General features: G+C 42.9%; 1 protein-coding gene across 1 annotated transcript in view; it reads left to right on the forward strand.

The window, feature by feature from the left end:
* TDG (thymine DNA glycosylase) overlaps positions 1-15,482 on the forward strand; it is a 208,219-nt gene that overhangs the window by 25,778 nt on the left and 166,959 nt on the right. The window lies entirely within an intron of this gene.

Genomic DNA, 15,482 nt, shown 5'->3' on the forward strand with positions numbered 1-15,482 from the left:
AAAGAGATGCTAATGAGGATATGTTCCAAGAGAGGACAATTGGGGACAGAGAAAGACATCTAAGAAGAAGCAACCAAATAAGCGACAAGCCAACTAATGGGAATAAAATAGTATGGCTGTAAGCCCCCGTAAGCCCATGGTAAACCCACAATGTGGTTTGCAAATATATGGCACGTGTGCTGTCTTGTAGGCAATACCTAAAGAGCATCTGAACCAGCACTGCACAGTGGTGCCTGCCACGTTTTATTAATTACTTCTATAACCTTTTGTTGAGTCTGCATGTTGTTTTGGTTTCAGTATGGAAGATTGCTTTCCCTCCTAGCTAAATCAGGAGTGTTGGCATGTACGTTACAGACTTAAAGCAGAAAGAAGCTTTGCTGTTGTCACACCAACATTATATTTCTTTACGGTTGTTACCAGCTCTCATTAAGATCTCAATGTCTTTCACAGCCATGACTCGAAACTTTTCTAGTAACTGATAGCTGGGATCATAAATACAGATAAGCCCACACAATTTGTTTCATGTTATTTTCTTTTCATAAGAAAGAAGCCATTTAAACTAACACTAACTATTATAAAACACAGTACAACATACGCAACATTTTAAAAAATCATTGAGATTGTGGAACCTAAATATATTCACGTTTTCATTGAAGTTCTGTGCTGGATTAAAATTTTCTGAAAAAACATTCTTCCCTTCTTGACATCGTTGTGAAAATCACATCGGACTGAATAGGCCAAACCCATTCTAATATGGCCCCTCTATTCACATGTTGCAGAGAGGGTTCTTTATGGTGATATTACTTCCTGCTTGTTGTTTTGCAGCACATGGATGTTGTGTATGGACCATGCATCTAAATACTTGGCTACACCATTCCTAAAAATCTACATATAGTCTAGCAAATAATTTTTAGCAGCCTCAATATCCGTGGAATGTTTTGCCTGACTAATATGATCATCCCTCAGGGCACAGCAATTGTTAGCTAGCCTGCAGGTGCACTATCTAGTCTAGTATTTTAACTGAATTGCTGAGCAGCCTTTTTTTTGTTTTTGTCATTTTGATTGTTGGGGTCTGCTGTTTCGGTCTTAAAATAGACAGCCATTGGCAAAACTAGCAGGTCCTGTCCTTCGCATAGCTACTATACCTCAAGTCCTTACTACATATCCCTCTCGAGTCAGAAACATCTGCTTTAAGTCTTTAACAAATCTGCAGTTCCAAAGAGCTTTACTAGACGAACATTTTGAGGCGCAAGCAACTTCTTAAAAAGTCATCCACATGGCTGGCACCTCAAGTCTCAAGTCATTACTAGATGTACCTTTTTCAACTGCTTGAAAAGTCCTTTACCAAGCTAAAGCGTGTGTAGCTTCAATATATAAATGTGCATATACTCTAGTGCTACCCTAATGATGCTTGTGCTTGTTTTCTAATAAATATTCGAAAGCTGGTTTATGATGATGAGTTTGTATTGGGGCTTTTGCTAAGTATCATGATTGTTGTGAAACACCATGATGACATCCTACTATTCATGGGTACTAGCAATCACTGGTAAATAGAAGTGACTTCTAAATTCTAACCATTAGGGAACTTTTTCTCTTTCAGGGGATTAGGAAATCGCAGTTGCTTTTAGTGAGGACAGACTATGGCAGAATTGAGCTGATCCACTGATGTGTGCTCTGTAAGAAGGAAACAACATGTCAATGATGAACAAATAATTTTATTAAAAAAATTTAGGCAAAAATGTGGGTGTGCGTTTGTGTGTGTCTATATAGCTCTATCCATATATATATGTTCGATGGCATGTGTAGCTGCAGATACACATGCTGTGCATATCCCGCCATCTAGTGTTGGGCTCGGAGTGTTACAAGTTGTTTTTCTTCGAAGAAGTCTTTTCGAGTCACGAGATCGAGGGACTCCTCCCCTTTCGGCTCCATTGCGCATGAGCGTCGACTCCATCTTAGATTGTTTTCTTTCCGCCATCGGGTTCGGACGTGTTCCTCTTCGCTCCGTGTTTCGGTTCAGAAAGTTAGTTAAATCTCAGAACATTCGACGGTATTGTTTGCGTTCGGTATCGGGTTAGTTAACGTAGATCGACACCGAATCAGGAAGAGGTCCGGTAGCCCTTCGGGGCTTCGATTCCCCGGCGGGGCCTGGTCGGCCCGACCGCGTGCGTCTTCAAGGCTAATGGATCGGACCTCATTCTGCTTCTGCCCCGAATGCCACAACAAGTATCCTTACACAGATCAACATCTGGTCTGTAATTTGTGTTTGTCCCCGAACACAAAGAGGATACCTGTGAGGCCTGTCGGGCGTTTCGGTCGAAGAAAGCACTACGGGACCGGAGAGCACGAAGGCTTCAAATGGCATCGGCGTTGTCAGGACAACGCGACGTCGAGGAAGAAGAAACTTTCTCCATCGCTGACTCGGACGAGCCCGAAACAGAGCAGGCGCCGAAAACTGTGAGTAAACCAGCCCTGGCCAAAACTCACGCCAAAATCATAAAGGCCCAGGGGACGCCACCGCCAACAGGCCATGGATTAACCCGTACAATTAGTGACCAACCATCGGAACCGAAAAAGGGCACGCACGTGTCGAAGTCTTCCGACTCCGGTCGAGATCCCGGCACGCAGCATACTTGACACCAGAACCTGGCTCAGACCAGACTCGACACCGGGAGACCGGCTCCGAACAAAGTCGGCACCGAGATATCGGCACACCGAAACCTAAAAAAGTGGCTTCGGAGCCAAAAAAAACTGTGGAAAAAGTTTTGGTACCGAAACACCCATCTTCGGAGCCGAAAACAAGCTCCTACTCCAAAGAGCAAGGCCTTTCACAACAACTACAAGGCCATAGATTTGGACAAGAGTTAGAAGCAGGGGAGCCATATTATACGCAAAGAAGGCTCCATATTCAAAAGGAAACAGGGAAAATAAGAACTCTCCCTCCTATAAGGATGAAAAGGAAACTTGCTTTCCAAAACACAGAAAATCAACCGAAAGCAAAGGTGGCAAAACAAGTAACTCCACCACGGATTTCGCCACAACCATCACCAATTGCTACCCCACCTATGATGCAGTCTCCAATGCACACAGGGATGAGCCAGGATGACCCAGATGCATGGGATCTCTATGATGCGCCTGTATCAGACAATAGTCCACACTGCTACCCAGCGAGGCCATCACCACCTGAAGACAGTACTGCTTACACGCAGGTGGTGTCCAGAGCAGCTGCTTTTCGCAATGTGACACTGCACGCAGAACCGATTGAGGATGACTTTTTATTTAATACTTTGTCGTCAACACACAGTCCGTGCCAGAGTCTTCCAATGTTACCAGGAATGTTGAAACACTCGAAGCAAGTATTTCAAGAGCCCGTCAAAGGCAGGGCCATCACACCTAGGGTGGAGAAAAAGTACAAGCCCCCCCCTACAGACCCTGTGTACATCACACAGCAACTGACACCTGACTCAGTAGTAGTAGGCGCAGCACGTAAAAGGGCTAATTCACACACCTCTGGAGATGCACCACCACCCGACAAAGAAAGTCGAAAGTTTATTGCAGCGGGGAAAAGAGTTGCAGCACAAGCAGCCAATCAATGGCGCATTGCCAATTCCCAGGCTTTGTTGTCAAGATATGACAGAGCTCATTGGGATGAAATGCAGCACTTTATAGAACTTCTGCCCAAAGAGTTCCAAAAGCGTGCACAACAAGTGGTGGTAGAGGGCCAAAGTATCTCGAATAACCAGATACGATCGGCAATGGATGCAGCAGACACAGCCGCAAGAACTGTGAATACAGCGGTCACTATTCGGAGACACGCATGGCTACGCACCTCAGGATTTAAGCCCGAAATCCAAAAGGCTGTGCTTAATATGCCTTTTAATGGACAGCAGTTGTTTGGGCCGGAGGTGGACACAGCTATAGAGAAGATGAAAAAGGACACGGATACAGCCAAGGCCATGGACGCGCTCTACTCCCCACCGAGCAGAGGCACATTTAGGAAGACACAATTTAGAGGGGGGTTTCGGGCCCAAAGCACAGAACCCTCAACCTCACAAACCAGACCCACATACCAGAGCCAGTATCAAAGAGGAGGCTTCCGGGGACAATACAGAGGTGGACAGTTCCCTAAAACTAGAAGAAAGTTCCAAAGCCCAAAGACCCCTCAAAATAAACAGTGACTTCAGTGTCACAAATCCCCAACACATATCACCAGTGGGGGGGGGAGAATTACAGATTTTTACCAAAACTGGGAAGAAATAACAACAGACTTGTGGGTCCTAGCCATTATCCAACATGGTTATTGCATAGAATTCCTACAATTACCACCAAATGTGCCTCCAAGAACACACAACATGTCCAAACAACACATGGATCTATTATAGCTAGAAGTCCAAGCGTTGTTGCAAAAAGACGCTATTGAACTAGTACCCAATCTACAGAAAGGAACCGGTGTTTACTCCCTGTATTTTCTAATACCCAAAAAGGGCAAAACTCTAAGACCCATCTTAGATCTCAGAACACTAAATCTTTACATCAAATCAGATCACTTTCACATGGTGACACTTCAAGACGTAATCCCCTTGTTCAAACAACAAGACTACATGTCAACATTAGATCTCAAGGATGCGTACTTCCATATACACATACATCCTTCGCACAGAAAATATTTAAGGTTTGTAATCCAAGGGGTACATTACCATTTCAAAGTGTTACCATTCGGGATAACAACAGCACCAAGGGTATTTACAAAATGCCTTGCAGTGGTGGCAGCCCATATCGGAAGACAGCACATACATGTATTCCCGTATCTAGACGATTGGTTAATCAGGACCAATACGCTGGAACGGTGTCTTCAACACACAAAATACGTCATAGAAACCCTTCACAAACTAGGGTTCTCACTAAACTACCAAAAATCACATTTACAGCTGTGTCAAATACAACAATACTTGGGAGCAACTATCAACACAAAAAAAGGGATTGCCACTCAAAGTCCACAAAGGGTACAAGCATTCCAAAACGTTATACAAAGCATGCACCCAAACCAAAGGTTCCAAGTAAAATTAGTGCTGAAACTACTAGGCATGATGTCCTCATGCATAGCCATTGTCCCAAACCCAAGATTACACATGCGGGCCTTACAACAGTGCCTAGCAACACAATGGTCACAAGCGCAGGGTCAACTTCAAGATCTAGTGTTGATAGACCGCCAAACATACCCCTCGCTTCAATGGTGGAATCCTATAAATTTAAACCAAGGGCGGCCTTTCCAAGACCCAGTGCCTCAATACGTGATCACAATAGATGCTTCCATGGTAGGGTGGGGAGGACACCTCAACCAACACAGCATCCAGGGACAATGGGACACTCAACAGAAACAACTTCATATAAATCCGTTAGAAATACTAGCAGTGTTTCTAGCGTTGAAAGCATTTCAACCACTAATAGCCCACAAACACATTCTTGTCAAAACAGACAACATGACAACAATGTATTACCTAAACAAACAGGGAGGGACACACTCAACACAGTTGTATCTCTTAGCACAAAAGATTTGGCATTGGGCGAGTCACAATCACATTCGCCTAATAGCGCAATACATACCAGGAATTCAAAACCAGTTAGCCGACAATCTCAGTCGGGATCACCAACAGATCCACGAATGGGAAATTCATCCCCAGATACTACAAACTTACTTCCAAAGCTGGGGAACACCGCTAATAGACTTATTCGCAACAAAAGAAAACGCAAAATGCCAAAACTTTGCATCTAGGTACCCACAGCCTCACTCCAAGGGCAATGCGTTATGAATGAGTTGGTCAGGGATATTTGCTTACGCTTTCCCCCCCTCTCCCACTCCTTCCGTATCTCGTAAACAAATTGAGTCAAAACAAACTCAAACTAATACTAATAGCACCAACTTGGGCACGCCAACCTTGGTAGCAATCTGGCTCCTGAAGTCTTAGAATTCGGACATCTAGACCTTACACAAGAATGCATGGAGGTCATCAAACAGGCTAGAAAACCTACTACAAGACATTGCTACGCAAATAAGTGGAAAAGATTTGTTTATTACTGTCATAATCAAATCCAACCATTACATGCATCCGCAAAAAACATTGTAAGCTACCTACTACACTTACAAAAGTCTAAGTTATCTTTTTCATCCATTAAAATAAATCTCACAGCAATTTCGGCCTATCTGCAAATTACACATTCAACTTCACTATTCAGAATCCAGGTCATAAAAGCATTTATGGAGGGTCTAAAAAGGATTATTCCACCAAGAACACCACCAGTTCCTTCGTGGAACCTCAATATTGTATTAACACGACTCATGGGTCCACCATTTGAACCCATGCACTCTTGTGAGAAACAATACTTAACCTGGAAAGTTGCCTTCCTAATAGCTATCACATCTCTCAGAAGAGTAAGTGAAATACAAGCCTTTACCATACAAGAACCCTTTATACAAATACACAAACATAAAGTAGTTCTACGCACAAATCCCAAATTTTTGCCAAAAGTCATATCACCGTTCCACTTGAATCAAACAGTGGAACTCCCAGTGTTCTTTCCAGAACCAGATTCTGTAGCTGAAAGAGCATTACATACATTAGACATAAAAAGAGCACTAATGTACTACATTGATAGAACCAAACAAATTCGAAAAACAAAACAATTGTTTGTAGCTTTCCAAAAACCTCATGCAGGGAATCCAATATCCAAACAAGGCATTGCCAGATGGATAGTTAAATGTATTCAAACATGTTATATGAAAGCAAAGAGAGCGCTGCCTATTACACCAAAGGCACACTCCACTAGAAAGAAAGGTGCCACCATGGCCTTTCTAGGAAATATATCAATGACCGAAATCTGTAAGGCAGCCACATGGTCTACGCCTCATACATTTACTAAACATTACTGTGTGGATGTGTTAACAACACAACAAGCCACAGTAGGACAAGCAGTATTAAGAACATTATTTCAAACAACTTCAACTCCTACAGGCTAAACCACCGCTTTTGGGGAGATAACTGCTTACTAGTCTATGCACAGCATGTGTATCTGCAGCTACACATGCCATTGAACGGAAAATGTCACTTACGCAGTGTACATCTGTTCGTGGCATGAGACACTGCTTCTCAGTGGGTTACCTCTTATTTTTTCTAGGTCCCCTCCTTGTTTTCCGATGTTTCCTCGTTCTGTTCCAAATTTCTTCCCTCTTCCTCGTGTTTGGCCTCTGCCCTTTGGTGTTCTCTGGTCTGCGTGTGACAGTAGATGTTTGAGTGTTGCTCTGGTTGCAAGAGTGGGTGTGAGAGGGTATGTCTGGGTGTGACAGCGTGTGTTTTTAAGTGTGTGTGTGTGTATATATATATATATATATATATATATTTTATAGTTTTGTGAAATCTGCTGATCCACCCGCAAATTTACACCGGAGGCCATGCTGAGCCCCATGGTTGGATCCGCGGGTCTCGGCAAATGACCCAAAAAAAATTGGAGGCATTTGCTGCCCACTACTTTTGTCTTTAGCCACATCTGTCTGATTTATTCCCAGGGTGTCAGGTAACCTCTACTCTGACCCCATAATATCCATTGCCATAATGTTTAAGCCCCAGGGACCGTTTCCCCAATAAAACAAAATGACAGCTGTAACTTCTCTATCAGGTTGAGGCCATCCAATCAGGCCTTTCTTTTCTCCCCCCTGATCCGCGCAATCTCCGCGTCCCTATATATTTAATATTTTTTGTCCTTTAATATCTCCTATACCACTGAACTGATTTACACCAAATTACAAAAGCACGTTCTACGGATCAGGATTTTGTGAAGATTAGTCAAACAGCACCAAAGTTATCAACAAAAAAAAACAAAAAAAAAACTTGGTCTATGGGAAACGTTGGTCCTAACTATAACTACCTATCGGCGAGTGCAAGTAGATGCATATATCACCAGTAGGTGGTTATAGTTAGGAACTAGTTTCCATAGAAAAAGTGTTTTTTGACTTGCCATATATCCTTGGCACCGTTTGATGAATCTTCTTGAAAGTTTCCCAAAAAAAGTACTGTGTTCTTTTTGTGCATGAAAAGTTTTGGGGTGATCCGTCAAGCGGACGGAGGGGGACAGAGAAAAAGGGGAGGTAAAAAAAATTGTGTTTCCCATGTTAATTACCCTGAGGACCTTTAGACACAACTGCAGCCCGAACTAGTGGATGAAATTACACCAAATTTGGCAGAAAGCTAGCTTTCCGTACACTTGTTACACTTCCAGTTATTGGGTCTAAATCCGTTCAGTAGGTTTTGAGATATTAAAGGAAATCCAAATTTGTATATCTGGGCTTGTGAATAATTTAAAAATATTTGTGAATTTTCGCGAATACGCGTGCACAAAAGTGCTGTACTTGGCTGACCTCAACCCTACTAGGAAGTTGCACCCGCCATTTTATTTCATGGGACACGGTCCCCAGGGGTGAAAATCCTAATAGAAACTGGCATAAGGGGTCAGAGTGGAGGGGTGTGATGTAGCTGTGTTTTACAGGCAGATTATGGGTTTAAAATAATTTTGCGTCACCATGCACGATATTCATGAATATTTGTGAATTATTTGCATAATATTTACGAATATGAAAAAAATTGGAATAGAAACCACAGACTCATTCATACACTAATTCATTCACTTATACATGCACTCAGATCCTTATGCATGCACTCACAGACCCACTCAGACTATGATGCACCCACTCATAGATTCAGTGAGACACTGAGGCACCCACACACAGACCCACTGAAACAATTATAAACCTGCACACAGACCACTCAGAGCGTCACACACCCACTCACAGACCAACTAAAACCCTCACATCCACTCACAGACCCACTCAGACACTGGCGTACCCAGTCACAGACCCACTCAGACCCTCTTTCACCCACTCACAGACCCATTGAGACACTGAATGCACCCACTCACAGACCCATTCAGACACTGATGCACCCACACACAAACCAGCTGAGGCACTCATACACCCACTCAGACACCCATTGAGATCCTTACACACCGACTTACAAATCCACTCACTCTCATGCACTCAGTCACAGACCTACACAGACACTGACACATCCTCTCACAGACCCACTCAGACACTGGCGCACCCATTCACAGACCCACTCAGACCCTCATGCACCCACCCACCCACAGACTTATTCAGACCTTCAAGCACCCACACACAGACCCACTGAGGCCCTTACACATCCACTCAATCTCATGCACCCAGTCACAGATCTACACAGACACTAACACATCCACTCGCAGACCTACTCAGACCCTCACGCACCCACTCACAGATCCATTGAGGCACTGATGCACCCACTCACAGACCCAGTGAGACACTCATACACCCACTCACAGACCACTCAAAGCCTCATGCACCCACTCACAGACCCACTTAGACACTGATGCAGACACTCTCACAGCCACTCTCACCCCATATACACCCTCTTACACCTATTCTCACACCCAGAGAGAGATGCTACGGCCAACTCCCTTGGCCGTGTGCAGTGGTGGTTGGATTAACGTATAGTTATGAAAATTACTACGTGTTAAAAAAAACAGAGAAATTCACTGAAAAGATAAAGGTTACAGGGACGTTATAGTTAGAAAATAGTTAAAAAAAATAAAAATAGAAATTCAATGAAAAAAACTGGTCATTTGAGATGTAATCAATGATGTAACTGATTGTCATGAGTGATGTAATATGTGAAGTAATAAGCAGTGCGTTACAAGGGTGCAAGTTATAGTTAGCTCAAGTAACCTTAACTGCTTAATTTCTCTGGTTTTGTGAAAGCAAATTCAGGACCTAACTATTAAGTCCCCGTAACCTTTTCATTTTTTCTGTGAATTTCGAAGGTTTTTTTAAATTCTATTTCCTAACTATAACGTCTCTGTAACCTTTTGTTTTTTTTCAGTGAATATAGATATATCACCATCAGCAAAGTCTCACTCGTGCCGCCTTCTTTACCAAATTGCAGCGTGCGAGTATGTGCAGGATGCCCAATACAAATCAACAAACTAGTCCCCCAAAGTGCTGAAGGAAGCACTCGCCCACAAGTGGGATATGATCTCAATTCCAGCAGTCCTTTATTTGTGTCACTAAATATGGATGATGTTTTGTTAAAAGTCCGGTCTGCACTTTGGTCACTCGTGAACAAGACTGGCTAGTGTTGTTGAAATACGTTTACCCAGAGTGCCTGTGCTTACTTGAGCACTTGAAAGGACTGTTTGTTGATATATAAAAAGTGACTCAAACAGAAAGACTCATCAAAGTACAAAAATATATTTTCACTACAACGTTTCGGCTTCTGTCTTCCTCGGGTAGTTCCAGATGGTTTGCTCTGTGGCTGCACAGCTGACACTACTGGATTTTCAAAAAGCATCATGAGTGAAGATTCCATTTAGATTGTGGAATCCGTGCAGTCCTGAGAACTCTTCAGCTATGCAGTAATTGGGTGGTACTGCCAGTGATGTTCAGTCCATCTGGATGCAGTGATTTTTAAATAGTACATCCAGACGTTTTCTCTAGAGTACAGTAGCTCTTCCTGTAAGATATGTTCCACAGGAAAAATCTTAAAATCTGAGAGTAAGCGATCCACAAGGTTAAAATGATTTGATACAGGCCGGTCAAGTTTCTTACTAAATATTGCAGATTTGTGGTTCCTGAATTATGTACAGGGGCCATTCACTGTTTGTCCTACATATTGTTTTTACAACTTTGGCGTTGGCACTGAATCACATAAATAAAATAATGCATGTTGAGCGACATGTAAGATGCTGTCTTATTCCACATGTCCTTCTTGTAACAGAACTAGTTACTCATTATGTCACAGCAGTTAAACCCTGCATTTGTTACAGCTTGCTTGAGTTCAGCTCTCACAATAAATTGTCGTAAATTGGGAGCTCTGCAGTAAACAATGAATGGCGGTTTTGGAAAAACCTTTAGCAAATTTTCACAAGTGGATCATAAGGGAAATGTTTTTGCATTATATTTCTGTATTGGGAGCTGATGGATCATAGTCAACCACAAATGGGATTATGACAGTTTTATTTCTACTGTTGGTATTCTAATTAAGTGCTTCACTGGGTGACTTCAAATACTTGTCAGTTTGTTGCTGTATGATATGCAGAAGATAACCTTGCTTTTTGAATAATGTAGCAAAGTCATGTAGATGGTCTTTACAGGTGTCCTGATCGCTGCAGATACGTCTTATTCTGAGTGCTTGCCTGTAGATGATGTTGTGTTTAGGGTGGTGTGGGTGCCAACGTCCAGTTGAGATACAAATGAGTGTTGTTATGACACTGTAGTGCTCAGAGTTTCCATAGGAAGAGCGTTTTTGGTTTAGCAAATAACTTTGGTGCTGTTAGACAATTTCCCAGAAAGGTACATCCACCTCAGTTCCTAGCTGAGAGGGCTTTTGTTTCTGTCAGCCAATACAGCACTATAACCGGCCCTACAGTACCGAGCAATTTGATTGGCTGGCCAAAGCAGTGACAGAAATGTTGTGGCTGCTATTTTAGAACTCAGCGACTTGGTCCCCATGTTCTGAGTTTCACAAAACAATTAAGGTATAAAGCTGTAGGGTAGGGGTACCTTGACCCCTGGCCCGTAGAAACCAAAACACCCCCAAGGAGGCCAAAATAAAAAAGAAATGTGCTGTGGGTCCTGCTGCAAAACTTGAGGGACCTTGTTTGCAAGCATTAAAAAGTGAAGCTTGCACTGTGCTGCGGTACCTAGAAGTGCCACGTGTACAACAATACCACAGGAGTACTTGAAAAATATGAAGGTGATCATGGGGTTGGCGTGACTAGGGGGGGTTGACCAGCAATAGGGCATTGGCTGCCTCCAGGGGGATAGCACAGGGCTTGGCTTGAGGCCTGGCTGTGCGGCCAACCCTTCGGCCATGTGTGGCGGAGGTTGGGGCCAGGCACAGTGGCCAGCCTCACGCCACGTAAGCCCCCTGGAGGTTGACTGCAGACCGACCAGCCCTGTGGCTACCCCCATGCCATACATGCCTGTGGGGTAGGGTATGTTTCATGGACAGCTGCCCTCTCGTGGATAGCTGTCTGCACACTGGTGGAGAAGGTTTATTGCGCGTGGTCTTTGCCCTATGCACAACCACTCATGCACAGCCCACTCCCTCTAGACTCAAAAGCCCTTTTTGGTGGCCAGTCCCCTACTATGCACAGCTTTCGCTCTCTTCTGAATCCCTTATGCACAGCCAGCCTTCCAACCGCACATGGGTGGGCAGCCCCCAGCTACTCACGGTCTTCATCTGTGCACAATAGAGAGCCCACTGCTTAAAGACAGTCAAGCCCTTGTATGAGGCCCGAATCGTACTTTGCATGGCTTTCACCCTCTTCTGAACCCATTATGGACCGATAATCCACTGTAGGGGGCCCATTGTATATGGGTGGACAAGACCCTGCTGGGCACTGTCTTTGTGTTATGGACAACCCCTCTAAGAGCCTACTTCCTCCAGACATGCTTCTTTGGTGGGAAAACACCTATTACGCACAAACTTTGCCCTTAACAGAACATTTTGCGGATAGCCAACGTCGAAATAGATGGGTAGGAAAGCACTTACCCAACGTCGAAAGAGATGGGTAGGAAAGCACTTACCTCGGACAGTATTTGCCCTGTGCAGAACCCCTACACGGAAAGCCGTGGCAATGAAGCACACATGGGTGGGCAAATACCTGTTGAATACAGTCTTTGTTTCTGTGTACAGCTTCTCATGCACATCCCACTCTCTCCAGACACTCACGGCCCCTTAGAGTAAGCACCTACTATTTACAACCTTCACACTTTATCAAAAGTATTTACAAATAGCTGACCTGTTGTTGGCAGTAAACAAGACACAAGTTAGCAAGCCTCTGCTGTGCACAGTGTTCACCTTGTGCACAACCACTCCCTGAGAGCTCACTATGTTCGCATACCCAAAACCCATTAAGAGCTCAAGCATATTGCAAAAGTCTACAATCGTTAGCGACGGAGAAGCTATAGAAAAATTACGTCTAGTTGTACCTTGCTGAATACCTCCCGGCATGCTAAGCGTATACCAAACTATCACATTTATTAGATTTCCTCAGTGATGCCATTGAGATGTCATCAGTAATGCCATCAGTGATGTTATATGTGAGGGCATAACATATACATTTGAATTTACACTTTTGCCACTTTAAAAACATGCGCTTATTTTCTGTAGGATAAATAAATGACAAAGCTGGTGTATGCTGATGAGTCAATATTGCAGCTTTCAAAAAATGATTTGATTCCCATGGGGTAGTGTAACGATACCCTACTATCCCTGGGTATAAGCAATCATTAATAAATTCAAGTGCCTTCAATTTATTTCTCAGCAGACTACATTATAAATGGAGGTATGTGTGTGCCAGCGAGTTGTAACACACCCAAGCTTCGTCCATGCCGCATATCGGATAAACTCACAAATCTTAAAACAAAGATCCAAAAAGACTGGTCATATTCACGAGTAAATGCTGCAGGAATTCAACGGAAATAAAGAGCTTAATTCCTGTAACATTTACTCATCTTTTGGGAAAACAAGAGGCTGGGCAAGACATTGAGCCATCACTAGATGTCTTTCTTGAGTTGGACTCAACTGCTTCAAATGTCTTTCATGTAATTGAATTGCTTTCTAGTTGTTGTTAGATGTACTTCTCAAGTCAGATACAACTACTGGAAGACTTCACAAAGCTGCAATACCTCCATATGTTGCCAGATGCCTCTCTTGAGTCCAATTCAATTGCTTGTAATGTTCTTTACAAAGTTGTGGGAGTGCAGCTTCAACATATAAAGTTGCACGTAGTATTTTGCTACTTTAATGTTTTGTTCTTGTTTTCTGTAGGATAAATAAATATGCCAAAAACTGATTTATGATGAAGTCAGCATTGCACCTTTCAGTAAATATATTGATTTCATGGAATCCTTCAATGATCCCTTACTATAGATGGATAGTCAGTAGAACAGTCACTCATAAATTAATGTCCCTTCAAATTTGTAACTAACTTCAAGGGACACATTTTTTAGGCAGATAAATAGATGTGCAGCAGCAAAAATGCAGTCGGCCCAAGTGAAGTCAGCCAGTGTGGAAGTGGGCTAACTCATTGCTCTGTGCCGCGTTCTGACATGGGAAGAAGCATAATTTCAGTGACATGTGAACAAACCATGAATAAAGCAGGTTAATTAAATATTCCCTTTTTAGATATATCTATTGTTGTTATAATTTGTTTGGAAAACTTGAAGCTGGCAGGACAGCTAATGATTTCTTTAGGCTGGACCTAAAAAAAAGAGAAACCCGTAGGCTGCGGTGGAGGAACACTTCGTTTCCCCGGGTAATCCACAATGTCACCCTCAGTGTCTGCTCGGGAAGAGATAGGGAAGCTGCAGCCTTATATACAGCCTGGTGTCTGGGATGGAACTGGAGGTCAGACTGTTACCACCTGTTAGTAATTGTGCACACTGTGTGTGTGTCTTTTTAGGGAAGAAGAAAGCCCCGTTTAACTTTTATATCTGTAGTGTGTGTGTGTGTGATTGTATAGATACACATATATACATTCAGGTGCTCTTTGAATCAGAATATGGCCTAACGTTTCTTCTTGGCTGCGTGAAAATTTGGTATATCAAGAGCCCAACCGGTACCATATGTGTTTCATTCTTTTTTCCTTCAAGTGTATTGCTTTTAACGTTTTTGCAAGAAACAAGGTTAAGAGTGAAACTGCAACTGGCCGTATTATCTGGCAGGCATCCATGCTGATTTTGCGAGCTGCATCCGTGTTATGGAGTTTTTGGCTTGATCAGCTTCAATTTGGTGCTTCAGTGGATGTTTTCGGGTATTTCGGTTAAATCACTTTGCATGATGAGCCAATCCTTCTAAGTTTACATGATGCTTCTGCATTGATATGGGTGCCTTGGTAATACACATAATAATGACAACATAAAGCTGTAAACTTAAACTGGATTTAATGTGAGTCTACAAGTGAGACCTATGTAGAAACATTTTGACCAACATATAAATAAATATAAAAGGTCTAAATAGTCGAAGAAAATGGTTTTATATAGGAAATGCAAATACTATTCAACCATGATGCAGCTATATTCCAAAACACTGGTGTACCTGCTTTTGCCTTGGAGTGCAGATGGCAAAATGTGAATATCTGATATAAATTATTGATGGCCCTGTGCAGTGAAATGTTCATGTTGGCTAAGGACCTTGAGAGGAATATTGACCTCCCTCATATGGCAGATGTGACTAAAAAAAATCACTTGATCCGAGGCGGAGGTAGTTAGTGAGGGTGAAGGGAACAAGGTCCTAGGTAAAACAGTTGCAGTATGGCTCCCCTTCGCCTTAAACTGCATGGCAGATGTTGGTTGTTCTTTTATTACTGTTTTCTTTTGGAATCTCATATTTTGA

The sequence above is a fragment of the Pleurodeles waltl genome, chromosome 4_1, assembly GCF_031143425.1.
Source record: "Pleurodeles waltl isolate 20211129_DDA chromosome 4_1, aPleWal1.hap1.20221129, whole genome shotgun sequence".
In the NCBI taxonomy this organism is placed as follows: Eukaryota; Metazoa; Chordata; class Amphibia; order Caudata; family Salamandridae; genus Pleurodeles; species Pleurodeles waltl.